The sequence below is a fragment of the Euphorbia lathyris genome, chromosome 6 (genome assembly GCF_963576675.1).
Source record: "Euphorbia lathyris chromosome 6, ddEupLath1.1, whole genome shotgun sequence".
In the NCBI taxonomy this organism is placed as follows: Eukaryota; Viridiplantae; Streptophyta; class Magnoliopsida; order Malpighiales; family Euphorbiaceae; genus Euphorbia; species Euphorbia lathyris.
In genome coordinates this window covers 60,367,699-60,385,582 of record NC_088915.1, presented here as the reverse complement: position 1 = coordinate 60,385,582, position 17,884 = coordinate 60,367,699, and the positions used below count along the sequence as shown (strand labels likewise).

General features: G+C 34.2%; 1 pseudogene; it reads left to right on the top strand.

The window, feature by feature from the left end:
- The first annotated feature begins 14,596 nt into the window (after window positions 1-14,596).
- On the top strand, window positions 14,597-17,109 carry LOC136233927 (uncharacterized; annotated as a pseudogene).
- Window positions 17,110-17,884: the final 775 nt, after the last annotated feature.

Sequence of the window (17,884 nt, the reverse complement as noted above, 5' to 3'; positions counted from 1 at the left end):
TTGTAACCTTCAGCATTAATGGGGAAGCAGGTGAAGAGTTGTGTCATTACTCATCTTTAATTGCTATCAATTCTCCATTAATCCCAGCATTTAGCATTGAAACCCTCAGAGTTGAGGTATTCGAACAGTCAAGTCTTTATTCCCCTTTAATGGCTATTAATTGCCATTTAATTGTATTTATTCCCATTCATGGATGGTAATAAAGGCGCATTTTGGTATTCTTAGATCCGTCAAGGCGTATGTACGCTCTCCTTGAGAGCTATGGCGGGTCTCCACTACTCGCTCTCATCGGGCGTATCTCGTTATGGCGTATCTCGCCATGGTCCACGTGATGTGGCATAATGCTAGAAACTCCTTCATTTTCTTCATTATTTACATATTCACCCCTGCATTGATCCTGCAATAATTGTCATTAATTCCACATTAATCATGCACAAATATCTCTTTTAGAAGGAATAATGGTTTGCCATTATTTATATTAATTTTCCCTTATTCCTTATTCAAGAATAATTTGGGTTGTTATCAGAAGCCCCCCTAAAGGTATAAAAAGCTCTTTAGGGCTGTTTAAATGGTGTTTCATTTTTCTATCTTGGAGGAAAGTGGACCCGCCCTAGATGGGGGATCACATATGGATATGATACGCTTTTAGGGGATTTTGCTTCTTCGTGGATAGGTGGCCAACCGTATCCATTATTAGCCTCTAGGGGCTTCTTGAGAGTTATATTTCCTTTAGAAAGGGAATAACCCGCCCTTTATGGGACCATTTGTTCCTACCGCATAGGATTATGATTCGCCTTAGATTTCTTTTCTTCAATTTTGCCATATTGAGGAGAATGACCCGCCCTTAGGGATCAGTAAGAATGATCATCCATTTAGGGACTTTTGTGCATTTTGTGGGGGGTTTTGACACTCTAGGCACTTGCCTTTTTAGCCTTTACTCATTTTCCAAAGTGTTTTTACTTTGCATTTGTGAAGACGAGACTTCATTGCTTTTGATGAAGATGAGGCTTCATTGCTTTTGATGAAGACGAGGCTTCATTGCTTGGATGAAGACGAGGCTTCATTATTTAGAGATGAAGACGAGGCTTCATTATTTGGATGAAGACGAGGCTTCATGAATTGAAAGAAGACGAGGCTTCATTAATTTGATGAAGACGAGGCTTCATTGTTTGGAGATGAAGACGAGGCTTCATTACTTGGAGATGAAGACGAGGCTTTATTATTTTGATGATGAAGACAAGGCTTCATTATTTGGAGATGAAGACGAGGCTTTATTAGTTGGATGAACCCTTTGCTTTCCAGAACTATTTTTACTAATGCATTATATCTTTTAGCAAGTAATTTTCTAGAATCTGGCTTAGCATTTCTCTGATTGTTTAGGGTAGGTGGCCAGCCGTACCCCAATGTGTGAACCTTTGTGAAGGTTTAGAAGCTTTTATTCCTGGTGAGGAAGTTAAGCTGCATTAGGCGATCGATTTGCTTCCTATCTTTGAGGTGAATCGATCCGCCGCCAGGTCTTGAGACTCTTCTTTGGGAAGAGTATTTGAGAGTGTAAAGTTCTCACGTCTGAGAAATGTTTTAACTCTGTCTCTGACGGCAATCAATTGTTTCCTATCTTTGAGGTAGATCGATCCGCCGCTGAGATTATTGTCCGATTGTTTGTAAAACTTAAGTACAATTGTTTTAATCCTTATGGTCGCCATTTACTTTTACGTTTGCGTAAGTAAATATATAAGTTTGTAGGATTTAATATGGAGTAGGTGGCCAGCCATACTCCGTTGTGCGAACCTTTGTGAAGATTTGAAGCTGTTCTATTCCTTTTAGAGGAAGTAAAGCTGCCTAGGGGATCAACTTGCTACCTATCTTTGAGGTGAAGCGATCCGCCCGTAGGACTTGTGAACCCTTCTTTGGGAAGGGAGTGAGAGAGTGTAAAGTCCTTGCGTCCAAGGAATGTTTTAACTCTTTCTCGAATGGTGATCATCTAAAGATGGATCCGCCCATGAGAGTGTTCTCCTATCTTTGAGGAGAAAATTGAGGGTGTAATGATCTTATGTTTGAGACGATTTTAACCCGCTTTTGATGGTGGTCAATCCTTTTCCTGTCTTTGAGGAGAGAGTTGAGCTCATTTGAAAGCTCTTGAGGGTCTGTTCTTCTTATCTTTATGGAAAGGGGATCCGCCCGTGATGGGATCAATTGTCCTATCTTTGAGGTAATTGATCCACCTGTGGAACTTTTCATTCGCCAGCCACTGGGCGTATATCAGCACTAAAAGCTAGGAAAATGAATATAAGAAGTATGGCGAGAAAGAATAAATTATAAAATATAGGATACTATAACAGTTTAATGCACATATAAGAATATGTAAAAATACTGATTTTTAGGCCCATGGTTCCGTCTTTTCCGAGCAACTAGAACCGCATCCTCAATGATGTTTAACTTATAAGTAATCACATCTGGGTTTACTCCTGTGGGGATCTCATTCTCCTATGTAAATACGCTTTCAGACTCAATGAGAACTTTTTTAACATCCTATTTGATCTCAAGTTTTAATCCTTTGGCGATCCGCACCCGCTTTCCATCAGCAATAAGAAGCGTTTCTGTGTCGCCCAAAGCTGTAGTGACAAGTTAATATTTCTCACCTTCGTCCTTTTTGGATTGTGGGCGGATTGATAGTGACGCCGAGTATAAGTCTCTTTAGCCAACTTTTGGTTCCCGCTAATCATTACTCATCCTTTGCTGGTGGGAATGTACATTGTCAGACGACGGATGGAAATTAGGGCTGCAACCTCTGGCCCTTGGTCTGGATAGTGTGACCCATCACTCCAATGATGTCAACAATGGTTGTTTCTATTTGGATAGGATCAACCTTTAGTTTGGCGAATGCACCTTTAGTGATGACATTGCGAGAACTGCCCGTGTCTTTACTCGCTTTATTTTATCTCCCATCCTTGAATTGCCATTGTTGCTACCAATGCATCTGCATGTGGAGAGATTACTGGACCTGTTTCAGCAAAAGGAGCAATGGAGGGATGTTTTATCCAGAGCGGATATTTTTGCTTTTTCCACGGGTGGCTGATACACTGGTCCATCTGCTATGACATTAATGACACTTTTGAATTTATTTTTGGGATCTGTCTTCTGCTTGTCATCTTGTTATTTGTTATTCTGGACAAAGCTATCTAGTTTGACAGCTCCCAGCAAGCTTCAGTGTGGTGGCTAACCTGTAGTACGCTTTGGCGTTTCTTCCAACGGTTACATGCTCCCCTCCTTTGGGTTCGGGATATGTAATGTCCCATTTATATTGACTCTTCTCCTTTATATTGTGGCAAGTTGGAAGCTTTAAACATTCTGTCCGCCTCGTACCTCAAGATCTGTGCTGTGAATGGCGAATTCCTATTAACTGGATGGCATATCTTTCTGCATTGTTCTCTTGTCTATCTAGAGCGGTATGCACTCGCCTTTCAATCTCATCATCCATGTGTTCAATGTTGAATCATGATGGTGAAGCCGACTCTTGATCTTGATCTCGATCATGTTGAGGTTATGCTTGGAGCTATGGTTTAACGCGGATGGATGTTGTCACAACCGTGGGAGCCGTTTTATCTAGCTTCGAATATCTTGTCTCCGCATCCTTCAACATTTTGCTAACATAATAGATGGAGAACTGCTGACCTTTTTCTTCTTGAATAACCACGGTGCACATAGCTTTATCCATGACAGATTGATACAAATGCAGGTCTCCCCTTCAGATTGGTCTGCTCATCAAGGGTGGTTCTGCTAGGAATTGTTTTATACCTTGATATGCTTGTTGACAATCTTTCTAGTATGATGATCCGCCCGTTCAACCTCTGGATCTTTCTCACCCATTGTGGGGTTTTCATTTAGGCGCTCTTTTCACCTTTTTCCTCGCATGTCTTTTATTTAGGCGCTCTTTTCACCTTTTTCCTCGCAAAGCTTTTTACTTTATCTGGATTTGCTCTAACTCCTTTTTTGCTAATGACATAGTCAAGGAATTTTTCTGAAGTGACTCTAAATATACACTTCTCTGGATTGAGCTTTATTTTTCATGCTAGTGTTTGGCACTAGTTGCATTATTAGCAATTCCCTTGTACCTGTGGGTTAGCACTGAAAGAACTCCAGAAGTGGGGCATACCCTGTCCATTATTAAAAGATTGTGGTAAGGCATAAAAGCTATATTCACTTACCTTGGGGATCAGTGGCTTGATCCACGGAACATACTTCATAGCAAAAGATTGTTTGCATTGACCTTGTTGGCAAATATCATGTATAATGTAATGTCTCTTTATGAAATTTTTAGTTCATCTTGGAATCAACTTAATAATTCCTTCACGTTGGTCCCTGACTCTAGAATGAACTTAGTCAAAGGATAAAACTGAGTAAATATTATATGTCAAACAAATTCATAATAGAATTTTAATCGTGCTTGTTTTAATAATAATATCACGTATAACGGTCATAACCATAAAGATTGCTACTGCACATGAATATCATAATGAATTCTTAATAAATAACCATAATGAGAATGGTTTAAGAATAATGTCCTTTTGTATTTCAATGCGCATTAATATCCAAGATACCATATTTATTTTAAACGTCATAAAAGTTATGACATTCTATATTGGGTAAGATATCTTACATAGTTGCTATTTAGTTGCAATTAATATTGTGCATCCATACATTAATGGCATTCAGAGATCATTAAAGCCTCATTTGAATGAGGTGTAATTAAAGAAATGTAAGTGATGATTTAATAATATAGTTATATATAAAATTACTCTTATATCATTTTATTTGTACGAATAAAATAAAAGAGAAAGGGTAATTTTGGAAGAAAAATACATGTACCATGATTCTCCTCCAATTTGGAGTGTAAGGAAAATTACTCAAAATCCACTCTCACCTACCTTCACATACAATCCTCCAATCTTTAAGGAATTCTCATGTATATCCTAAGAATTTTGCATAAATTAATGTTCTGATCCGAAACCGACACTTGCACTATTTTGTAGTTAGCTCAGGACATGAAAGTTTTGTTTATCCAATTTGGTAATTCATTAGCCCATAATGGCCTTAATAGTTAGGGACAATTACATGATAATTACAAATAGACTCAATATTTTCAAGTCTCTTGTGTTGGTAACAGAAATTCTAACAATGTCAAATAAACAGTTTTTATATGAATAGACACATCCTTGTAAAAAAGGGAATGAAATAACTGTTTGACAAAACAATATTCAAAAATATGAATTTCTGATATTAAAAGTACTATATAGGAGAAAAGCCATATATAGATGGTGAATTGTATAAGGAAAAACCAAATATGATTTTTTTGTAATTTCTTTTAATAGTTATATGCATGTTCATCCAAAAGACCGACCAGATCTAAATCATTTGTAATTACATGAGCCCTTTTATGATATTTTAATATCAAATGACAAAATCACATTGAATGGATGATTTTTTTTTGTAAATCCCAAGATTACGGGTCTCATACATGCGTTTGTACTAATTCAATGATAATATCATATTACACTTGTCATGCATAAAAATATGAGGGCATAGTAAGCATGCAAGATTTAATGAAAGATTTGTGTTTATGACTTCATCTTTCACAATTTATTAGATTTATCATAATAACATGTAATGATATTCATAGCACTTTATAAGAGTGAGGGATCTCAATTTTCTTTAATTAAAAATGGAATAAGAAAGGGGAGGAAACTTATCTTTTTCATCATAAAATTCCAGATTTAATGTAGAAAACTCTTTCCCACCAATATATGGAGAACTGTATCTTTGGATAGATTTGTTGTACCGATTGAGCCAAGGTTTGAGATTGTGATTTCTATTCCGTTGACTACATTGTTTTGTTCTTTGTGAAACTCTATACAATCAAGATTTTGTGATCTTCTGTCTGTTAGAGATCCACCTTCACCGCACCAATTGATAACTTGGGAAAAAATCCTTGATCGGAGCACTTCCATGTGAGGCGCCGTTGGGATCGGCCGGGGACACTCCGATGCCAAAGTCAGTAATATCTGAGAATAAACTGTAAGCACAAAACTAGAGAATCAGTAAGTGTACCTTTGATCCTAGGAAGCTGGGGTATTTATATAGGTTTTTGTAACCTTCAGCATTAATGGGGAAGCAGGTGAAGAGTTGTGTCATTACTCATCTTTAATTGCTATCAATTCTCCATTAATCCCAGCATTTAGCATTGAAACCCTCAGAGTTGAGGTATTCGAACAGTCAAGTCTTTATTCCCCTTTAATGGCTATTAATTGCCATTTAATTGTATTTATTCCCATTCATGGATGGTAATAAAGGCGCCTTTTGGTATTCTTAGATCCGTCAAGGCGTATGTACGCTCTCCTTGAGAGCTATGGCGGGTCTCCACTACTCGCTCTCATCGGGCGTATCTCGTTATGGCGTATCTCGCCATGGTCCACGTGGTGTGGCATAATGCTAGAAACTCCTTCATTTTCTTCATTATTTACATATTCACCCCTGCATTGATCCTGCAATAATTATCATTAATTCCACATTAATCATGCACAAATATCTATTTTAGAAGAAATAATGGTTTGCCATTATTTATATTAATTTTCCCTTATTCCTTATTCAAGAATAATTTGGGTTGTTATCAATACCCTAATTTAAAAATTCTAGATACCAACTAAAAGCAAGTGTAGTGGAGTTTGTTACCTCCAATTACACATGTACCAAAAAAACAAATACAAATCACACAGCACAATATTACTCTCTTCCTTCTAATTTTGTGGGACCCGTTTTTAATATAAAAACTTTTTTATATCCATGGAATATTACTGCTTAATCCACTGTGAAAGGTTTTTAAATATTAAAAAAATAAATTTGAAATTCAAATGCATCCTGCAGAGTAAATTGATTGTTACTAGTTTTGGTAACTTACCAATTAGGATAACAACACATATAGTGGTTAGTAATAATTTATGAAACAAAATAACATCAAAAGAATGTCCACTAGAGATGCTCGAATAAATCCTAAACCCTAAAAATATATCTGAGACCCTTAATTTATAAACCATATTCCTTAAAATATAATGATCTATTTAGTTTAACATAATATAAACTGTTACTTATATAATTTAAAATTGAATTTTTATATAAATTTCGCTATTATTTATGTTATTAACACATACTTCCACTAAAAAATATTTAGACACATAATTCCATTATTTTAAATAAGTCCAAAGTCCATTTTTAATATCTTCAACCCCAACCCCAAAAACCTTAAACCCAAAAAACCCCTAAAGCCTAACTAAAACCCTTTAATTGCTTTAATTTTTAATTCCTTTTATCCTTTTTATTTTTATTAACCAAAATCCCTTTATTTTTATGGTTGCAGTCACATTTAACTTCATCTTCTATTCCTCTTTGAAGCCCATATCTCCAACCCTTGATGGCCCACCTAAATTCCTTCTATTCCAAAAAGTAGCCCATTTCCACTAAGAAGGTGTTTTTTTTCCTATTCATGATATCTTTGTTAAAAGAATTTTAGTATTTGGTTAAATAACTCATGTTTACTTTATATATATATATATATATATATATATATATATATATATATATATATTTGTAAAACATCTTTTTCCAACAGCAAACAACGAATAAATTAAACGAGATCTAAATCTAAACTCCCTTCCTAAAATTAACTCCATACAACTATACAAGCATCACTAACATCAGCTAATGGTGTAAGCAAGTATAAGTGGCATATATCAATGTAAGTAAGTTCACTGAGATTAGATGGCCAATCAGATAATTTAGACAACTAGAGAGGACCCCATCTGTATTAAATCTATTTTGAAAGAAATGAAATATCTTACATGATATGATATCCTTTGCAAAATGTAAGGAGCAAACTTTTCATCCTTTTAATTATTGTGTTTGGCCACATCTTATAGACTCTCCCCAGCATCCCTTTCTCGAATTCTGCACCATCCGAGTGGCTTAAAAACATATCATATTAAATTAGGTCTACAAAATAAATTCACTAATTTTTTTTTTTGATAAAAATGTCATATTTCATTCCATTAGATTAAAACGTACGGATACAGCAAATAAGACTTCCTACCCATACAAGATTCATAAAGTGAAGAAAAGAGACTACAAAGAGCAATAGAAAGACTACAACGAGCAATACAAAGACTACAAAGAGCAATACAATAAAAAGTAAAAATACAATAAAAATAGAAATCATATCCTTCTTGTAAGTCGATTCCCGTTGAAAAAATACTGTAACCCATACTTCATCATTTAGGCTCTTCCGGATGTTCGGATCTGAGTCCTTTATTTTTTTACAACCACGTTGATCTATAGATCTACGGACAAGATGAACCTTTTCCGCTCTTGCTAAGACCGAAAAAAGAATAAATGAAAGAAATATAGCTAACAAGTGCAGATCCGACGGAAAAAGAAGTTCAATAAGGAATATGGATTTCAAGCTAACAAGAAAAAGTAGATCTAAACCTAAATGGGAGGAGGAAGAAGGTTCCTTCTTCCTCCTCTAAGAGTAAACCTGATAAAAAAAAGCAAGATCAGAAACGTTGAACCACAATGATGATGGTGGAAAGTTGTAAGAATGAGAGATTTAGAAGAGAAGAAAAGATAGAAGTGTATGAGGAGTTAAAGAGAAGCTTCTCTCACTAAATTATTATATAGAAAAATCGGTAAAATCTTCTCATCTCAATATATTATCCTCTTCTCAATCTAACACATGAGAATGGTTTCAAAACATAAAAAAAACACATGGATTTTCATAAAATCTCTTATTATCAATGTTTTGTTTTGTAGCAACATTTTCAGGGACCCTTCCAGAAAGGACATCGTATACTTGCACTCAAAATTTAGTTTAGTTACGAGTGAGTTTGAAAGGTTGGTTATTTTATTCGACAAGCTTGAGAACCTATTGGGCAAAATGGTCAGGATCCAAACTTATGCCAATGAATATGGACTTAGAACTAGATCTAAGAGACTTTTAGTGCACTCTCTAAAAATAATATAAATAATTGACTCTTAGTGATTTAAGAGTGATTATAAGATATATCATCTCCAACAATACTCTTTAACTCTCCGTTCTCAAATTTTAACTTAAGAGCCAAATTAAGAGGCTATTGAGAATATAAAGGGGAAGAAATGGAAACAAGAAAGGGAAGAATGTTTGAGGAACATGGTTGATGATTAAGACAAAAATGCATGCTTGCTAGAGAGAATTCTAGTTAGATAAATCTTCAAGACACTTAGAATTATCTAAATTTAAAGTTATTAGCCTTAGGTAATTATAGAAGATAAAACATTTTTAATATATTAATTCTTATTAATAATTATTATAATAAATGATATATATCGTGAAAAAATGAGTGGAAGTGTATGAAAGTGACAAAAATTGGTTGGACGTGGGTGAAAGTGACTAAAAGTGAATGAAAGTGGCTGCGAAGAAAAACAAAGGAAAAAAATACAATTTAAGAGCCATTTCATATAATTAAATGGAAAAAAATAAAACAAATGAAAAAAATGGCTGAAGTTGAGTGAAATTCATTGAAATCGTATGAATTGATTGAAAATATGTGAAATTGACTAAAAGATGCCAAAAATAATAGAAAATGTAGGATACATTGTATATTATTAATTGAATATGAAAAAATATAGATGGTAGGAGAGAGAGAAAATGGTGAACAAATGAAAATGCTTGAAATTATTCTGAAATATTAACCTAAAATTTCATAAGCTTACATTTAAACATGTTTAAATGCAACTTTACACTAATTTCACCCAATTTAACCGGATGTGGAAATGGTTAAAAGTGATTTAAAGTGGTTGAAAGTGGATGGAACTGGTCAAAATTAGATAAATTGGTTGAATAGTTTGTTTATTTATTTTCCAGTTTTCAAGAATTATTATTATTACTTATCAACTTCGTATTGATTTCAATAAATTTAATAACTTCACGAGTGTTTGACTTCTTGGTTTTAGGATTTGTATTCAGTCTAATTTCTAAAAACATATATATATACTAAAAATTTGATATTTCTATATATATGAAAGTCTATGAAAAAAAATTAAAAATTGGCTAAAAATCTTTTGAAATATAAGCTCCAAGATTTCATAAAATTGCATTATAAACTAAATTATGGTCTATATTATTTTTTCAAGAACGACATGAAAATATGTTGTAATGACATATCCTTTCATACACTTTTTATCACACCAATTTCATAAAATTACATTTAAACCTATTTAAATGCAGCTTCACCCAATTTAACATTCTATGAAATTAGCTAAAATTGGATGAAATTGGGTAAATTGGCTTAATAGCAAGGGAAAAGTAAAAAAAATATTATGGTTTGGCCAATTTTCAAACATTTTCGTGTTTTTAATGTTGACAAACAGATATCATGAGGTTCACACCCTTAGCAAATACAATAAAAACTTCTAATGTTTAGAAAAATGATGACATGACAATATTTGTCAAATGGTCAAAAGGGTATTTTATTTATGTCGTTTTACTTTAAATTATTTATTTTTTCTTTCACTCATTGCTCACCTCCTCTCACCTCACCTCACTCTATCTCTCTCTCCTCACTCTCGCATCTCTTGCCAACATCTATGATCTCTGCCTCTAACAGCATTTTGGTGGTTGATTCATTTTATACAAGCTCGGAGATGAACCTAAGGAAAAAACCCCAAGGAAAATGTTTAACGCCTTTTTTTAGTGAATTGGATTGCGAGCATGCCAGTAATTTTGTGGGAAAATTACAAAAATTGGAAATCTAATTTCTAAATCAAAAGATTGTGTGAAAGTTTAAAGAACATAAAAAAAACTTAAAGTTCGTCAATTATATCTACGGATATTGAGATTAATTGAAGGAAACAATGTCCAATTTGAAATTGAGGACAAAAAGGAAATGCTTGAATAATCGAAATTGAGATTTTGAAATTGAAAGGATTACATATATTGGAAATAACAATTGAAAGAAAGTGTAGAACTAAGACAATTGAAAATTGAAGGAAATTGACAACAATTGTTGGAAAGATTTTTCTAAGACTTTTGAGTCATTGTTGAGATTTGTTGTTGGTTTTTTAGTTGATTAAGTTGGATCCTTTTTCCTGCTGCCGAAACTTGTATTTATACTCCAAAATAAGTAAGTAATTGTCCATCAAGTAAGTTCCACATTTCAGCAGGGAAGTTCTAATAAGTTCCGTAACTGCTCTCATCCACTAACTATTTTTGTTGCTGAATTGTATTTTTCTGCTGTAAAAAATATGTTGGAAACTGCCCAGCAAGAAAGTTCCACGTTTCAGTAAGTAAGTTCCACATTTCAGCAATGAAGTTCCACATTTCAGCAATGAAGTTCTGTAACTGCTAAGTAGGGAAGTTCCATAGGTGTTTTTCCCCACTAACCCATGTTTCAGCTCCACTACCTCACTTCCTAACTTTCACGATTTTGGTGGAGCTCCATCATTGATTTAATGGACTAATTATCCAATTCAGCTAGAATAATTGATAAATTACCAAATCGGCCCAATACTTTTAATTTCTCACACATTTTAACGAAAAAGGTACAATTGGCAAAATAAAATCAATTCCAAGCCAAATTAAATTGCCTAATTGCCCCCAACTCCATTAATTTTACCAATTTAAGCCAAATTAAGTAGATTAATTATGAAATTGTCCCAAATTAAAATATGGGTGAAACAGAATTGCATTCAATTCGGTCTTAGGAACGAGGAAGAAGGTGAACCAAGAAAAACTCCATTTTTATCTTCTTCACAAAATTTAGCGAAAAACTTGGTTGACACTTCTGTTGTAACAAAGGAAAATTTGCAAAAATCCATTAGTTTATCTATTCAAAATGAGCAAGAGAGTGAACATATTTCATCTTCGGTTATTATGATTACTAATAAGAGTGAAAATGATACAAAGGAGAGTGAAGAAGTAATGGGCAAAGAAACCCAACAATATGGGGGAGGAAAAAGAGAGACATTAGGACACAATAGAGCTTGAAATATGAGGGAAATTTGAAATGAACATATGTTCTCGTTAGTACTAGATAAATAAAGGTACAAGGTCTCCCCTTTCTCTGTGCAACTAATTAGAGGGGGTGATGACAGGAGCGTTTTGATTTCTTCGAAGGCTTTTGAACACTCCTAGGTCTATTTGATGTATTAATAACACTCCCACATCCTCTGATGCATCACAATTGTCTATTTGAGCACCCTTCTTTAATTTAATAAACTCATAATGATCTTCAATGCTCCATAGATGCTTCGATTTGAATTGGTTTTATCTAATTTATACCGACTACTTATTTTAGCATTTTTGGTCAATTTGATGCTCTCATCACTTAGACTTTTTCTAGGTACACCTCAATTCCCCTTTGTGATATCATGAATCCTATAATTTTTCCAAGTCTATGTCGAAGGTATACTTTTTTGTATTGAGCTTGAGTTTTTCCTCTTGAGGATCTAAAACGTTTTTTGGGTATCCTTTTGATGGATTTCCCAATCCTTACTCTTGATGATCATATCATCCACATAGACTTCCATGTGCTTTCCGAGTCCTTTAAATATGGTATTCATCAATCTCTCGTATGTAGCACCTATATATTTCAAACCAAAAGACATTACTTTGTAACAATAAGTAGCCTAGCGAGTTATGAAGAAGGTTTTTGTAAATTATACTTATCTTTAGGATAGACATTATTCAGGCAATGCATTCCCATGAAGATGTTTTAGGCAAATGAAATGTCTCCTATAACAAACTCGTAATTTACCTGTTACTTATGCTCTTTATATCAAAACTCACAGCTCAGGGTGACACATTTGTTCTTCAGAATATTTCACCCCCTCAAACATCAGGTTAATCCTAGCAGGATTTATTTTACTTGGCATCCCATCTCTCTGGTGATTAGGTTAATAGAGCTTCTAGTGTCTATGACCATCTTTTTCATTGTGTAGTCTTCTATTATGACGACTAGAGCATCTGTGTGTAAGCTATATGTTTAATATGCACTAGAATAAGAGATGTCAGGAGAATTATATATTTATAGGGCAACCTCATTACCCTTTGACATATCAACTGTGTAAGAGAGGTTATCTATCATCTTCAAGGAAACCATGTTTGTTTCTATTAAAATAAAATCGTGGAACTCCAATGAGATTCTCAGGTCTATGCTCACTGCACCAAAGATAACGTCATGTAAAATTCCCACTAGCAAGGATCTGGTTGTCTGTTTGATGAGGTCCCATTTATAGTCTTGATGGTGTATATAATGAGTGAATGTCCCCCAATGTAGGAACTGTAACTCCAATTCTGCAACAACAAAGTTTGGTTGGCTCTTAGTGGTGGATTCTTTGAAGCTCAAGTCTATTCTGGTCTATAAAGAGGTATAAAGAGAAAATAGCAGAGTTTATATATGATAAATTGTATCATACCTTTACGAAGCAAGTTATTACCCTTATATAAGAGTGGTGACTCTTAGTCTAATTAGGAGAAAAAATGACTTCGAATCCTAATAAGGAAATCACTCCGTAAAAGTCGAGATTCCCTATCAGACAAAGTTATCTATGCACCCTAAAAGACTCATCGATATGATAGAATACGATTTCCTAATTCATGAAGGAATAAGCTTTTAGAAGCACAGATTGAATCTCTGAGTGAACGGAGAGGAGGATCCGACACAGTCTAAGAAGGAATCTCCAAATGTTCACATATATTATCACATATAATAAAGAGGAAATGGTTAAGAGATCAAACCTAAAAAGGCCTTGGTGGAGAAAACAATAAAGAGAAAAAGCCAAAGCCAAGGTCAAAGCTTTATTTATCTTCATGTATTACCATCAACTCTGCGATTTTATAGAGAGTGAGAGGTTAAATATTGATTTTGAAAATGATATTTAAAGAAAACAAAAGGCAAACCACAAAAATATAATGGAAAGAAGCATCTTATTGTTGATAGAAAAAGGAGTTGATTTCTTCTAAAAATAACAATTAAGACTTATTCTCTATTTCTAACCAAATACTCTCATATCTCATATTAAGAGTGAAATGTTAAATTATGTGTAAAAAAATGTGAAAGAAACATCTTCTCAAATAAGAATAATTATGGTGAAAGAAAAAAGTTCACCATAATTCATGTAGGGTCCACTTGTGACAATTTAACACAAAAGGCGAATTATAATATATCTTCTCTTTTAAAGAAAAAAATATCTTACAACTCTTATAAATATATAAAATTGAATAATAATAATTATTTTTAAGGTATGTTTTTAGAGAAACAAATATGTGGAAACTAAAAAAATAGAATTTTACATAAAAAAAACAATTAATGTGTGGAGCCCTAATTTTGGGGGCCTAGGGAGTTGCCTTTTTTTCCTTAAAAGCAAGCTGATGTTGGCCAACTCTTAACTACTCTTGTACTAATAAGATGATAACATTTTAATGTGAATCATGAAGTAATTTAATCTATTAATGTGAAAATGTATATAAAAGGAACAATCTTCTGTTTGATTACATCAATGTCTTCAAAATACTATGGAGAAGATAGAGCACACAAGAGTGGTCACAAATGGCATAAACATGCATGTAGCATCAATAGGAACAGGTCCTGCAATAATCCGTTTGTTCAATGTTGAGTATAAATATAAATAAAGATAAATATAAAAAGCAAGACAGGACGAAGTCAGCATGAGATGAACAAAACAAGCTAAGTGGAATGAAGGTCAGCATAGAAGCCTAAAGTATCAAGCTGAGTGGAATCAAACTTAGCATCAAAAGACTAAGACATAAAAGCCCAACAAAGAGAAGCGAAATAAAGCTCAGCATAAGAAGCCGCAATAACGATTGTCTTACGAAGCTGAGCTGACTAAAAATATACTCAGCTTAGAAATTGCCGAAGACAATGACTTACGCAATAGAAGCATGAGTGATTCCTCAAGATAGCATGAAAGAGTCGTTCGCTACAAGACAAAGATTGCCAACCCTCTGCACCAATAATTGAAACCTTGGAATTACACAAAAGACACATTCCGAGATGTATGGGTCAATGGATTATTGGTAAAAGACAACTAGCACAAAAAGACAAGTCTGACGCAAGAAGACAAGCCTGACGTCTGAAGGAAAACAGAGGAAGGGAATGGCCGGAACAGTATGAAGCTGGCCAGAAGCTGTCCCCTAAAAGAGCCGTTTTAACATCAACGGCTAAATCATTTCAAAATGATCCAACACTGATTTTCCCCTATATAAGGACAATCAAAATCCTTGGATCAATTGCCGATTGACAAAAACAAAAGTACAAGAGAGAAAAGATACAAAAGAAAGCACTCAGATACAAAAAAAGAGTTCTTACACCCATCTTCCATTCTTTGTGTAAATGCTAGAGTGATTACCTGTAATCTTCTAAAGTGTTTTTTATTTGAAAAGGAACAAGTGATTATCAATTGTAACATTGAGAGCGTTGTGCTGAGTGTTTGGTTGTAAACATTCAGTGGTAGAGAAATCTAGGTGCTGGGTTGTAGCACTTAGTAGGAGTTGAGTAGACGAATAGAGGAAGGTACTCTTGCATATTCAACTGCCTTGTAATCAGTTTGTGCTCTACCGTTAAAGAGCTCAGTATTGGATTCAAAAAGCCCGGAGGACTCTAGGGACTAGACGTAGGCAGAGAGGCCGAACCAGGATAAGTGATTCTGAGTAATCTCTAAACTCTCTCTCAAAATATATATAAATATATTGCATGTGTTGTTTGACATATTTACTCAGCATATAAATTGCCTAAACTGACCCTGAGTAAATTAAGGTGCTGAGTTAGAAGTTGACCCCTTAAAGCGTCAATTCTTAACTCACAAGCTTGATAGCCTTAGTCAACATCTGACTAAAAGCTGTTTGGCACTAAGCTCGCCCAAGCTGACCAAAAGCTGAGTTGACCAATTCATCTAAAACAGATAAGTCAGTATAAATAATTAACGAAAAAGTTATATTAGTTCCTAACCCCCCTTGGAACTAATTACACGGGACCAACATACTCTTCCTTCATGGATTCCCTGAGCTATGGTACTCATGGCGACACCAGCTTCTCTCTCTGTCCGCCCTTGGTTACCATTGCATAGCTCCTGATCTTCGTGGCTATGGCGATACCGATGCCCCTGATTCCGTTGAAAAGTACACTATTCTCCACCTTGTTGGTGACCTTATTGGGTTGCTTGATTCCCTCCAGATTGAGCAAGTTTTTTTGGTGGGACATAACTGGGGAGCCATCATCGCCTGACATTTTTGTTTGTTTAGACCTGATAGAATCAAGGCCTTGGTTAACACTAGTTTCCCCTTCCCCCACAGGAATCCCCACCTCAGTTTTCTTCAGTTGTTTAGGAATCTTTTCGGCGATGATTATTACGTCTGCCGATATCAGGTTCTTCTCAATTCATATTTCAAGCAATTCAGTCAAAATAAATTTCACTATAAATCATGTTTATTATTATTATTATTAATTGTGCAGAAACCTGGAGAAGCTGAAGCTGAGTATGCTGAAATTAATACTGCAAAACTGTTTAGAATTATTTTAACTCATCGTGATCCTCGTCCAGAAACTAGTCTGTCAAAGGGAATAGGGAAGGAATTCGATCCTCCAACCTTGCCTTGTTGGTTGTCAGATGAAGATGTCAATTACTTTGCTGCCAAGTTCGACCATATAGGCTTCACTGGTGGATTAAATTATTACAGAAACATCGACCTGTATGTTTGTCTTGTAAGTAAATTTTCATATTCTAATCAATTTTCCTATTTAATTTACTAAATCTGTCGGCAGTCTCTGGGAGCTGACTACGGCATGGAGTGGAGCTCAAGTGAAAGTACCAGTTAAGTTTATAATTGGAGATCTGGATTTTATCTACAATATTCCTGATATGAAGGAGTATATTCACAATGGTGATTTTCACAAAGATGTTCCTCTTTTGGAAGAAGTGGTAATAATGGATGGAGTCTCTCATTTTATCAACCAAGAAAAATCAGATCAAGTTTCTAAGCATATTTATGAATTCATTAACAAGTTCTGATCAACACCAGTAAGTGGAATCTATTCATTTATTTGGGGTAAAAAGTTTGTGTAATGTTGTTCACTAAAGTATTTTTTTTACTTAATAAAATCACTAAAGTACTAAAATTGTTTCAATAAAGTCACTATGATCGGCTCCAACAATGTTGACTACCAAAAAGTTGTGGGTGCTTCCACGTCAACAACATCTCACGATATCTCAGACATATGTGATCACGTGGTATATATAAATAAAAATAAAAAATGAATTGTATCAACTTGGAATACAGATTACCGTTGGGATATTTAGAAAGTTCATTTTTAATAGCCATGTGGTAACACATATCAGATATATTGTTAGGTGTTGTTGACATGACAACCACATATAGCTTTCCCGTGGTTCAAATCATTGGATATGGCTATAGTAACTTTTTTAATGCAAATTTACTACTTTATAATTTTAATGGGTAAAAAACTACTTTAAAAATACGGATGCACAAATTCGCTACTTTAATCATCATGGAAAGTTTTTATCTCATTTATTTAGCTATTAGATCTTTTGTATCAATTAATGCTCCATGCATATGTAATTTGGAGAAATGAAATAAAAAAAATATAATAAATTTCCTACTTTCAATATATTTCTAGTTGTTGTTGGCCTTTCTTTTCATTTTTAACAAGTCGAAAATCCACGTGTTGTGCGAGAATATAATATCATTTAACTGACTGCTTTTTGTTTTTTTTAACAAAACATAACATAATGGTAATAGATAATTTTTTTATATGCTTATTATAAC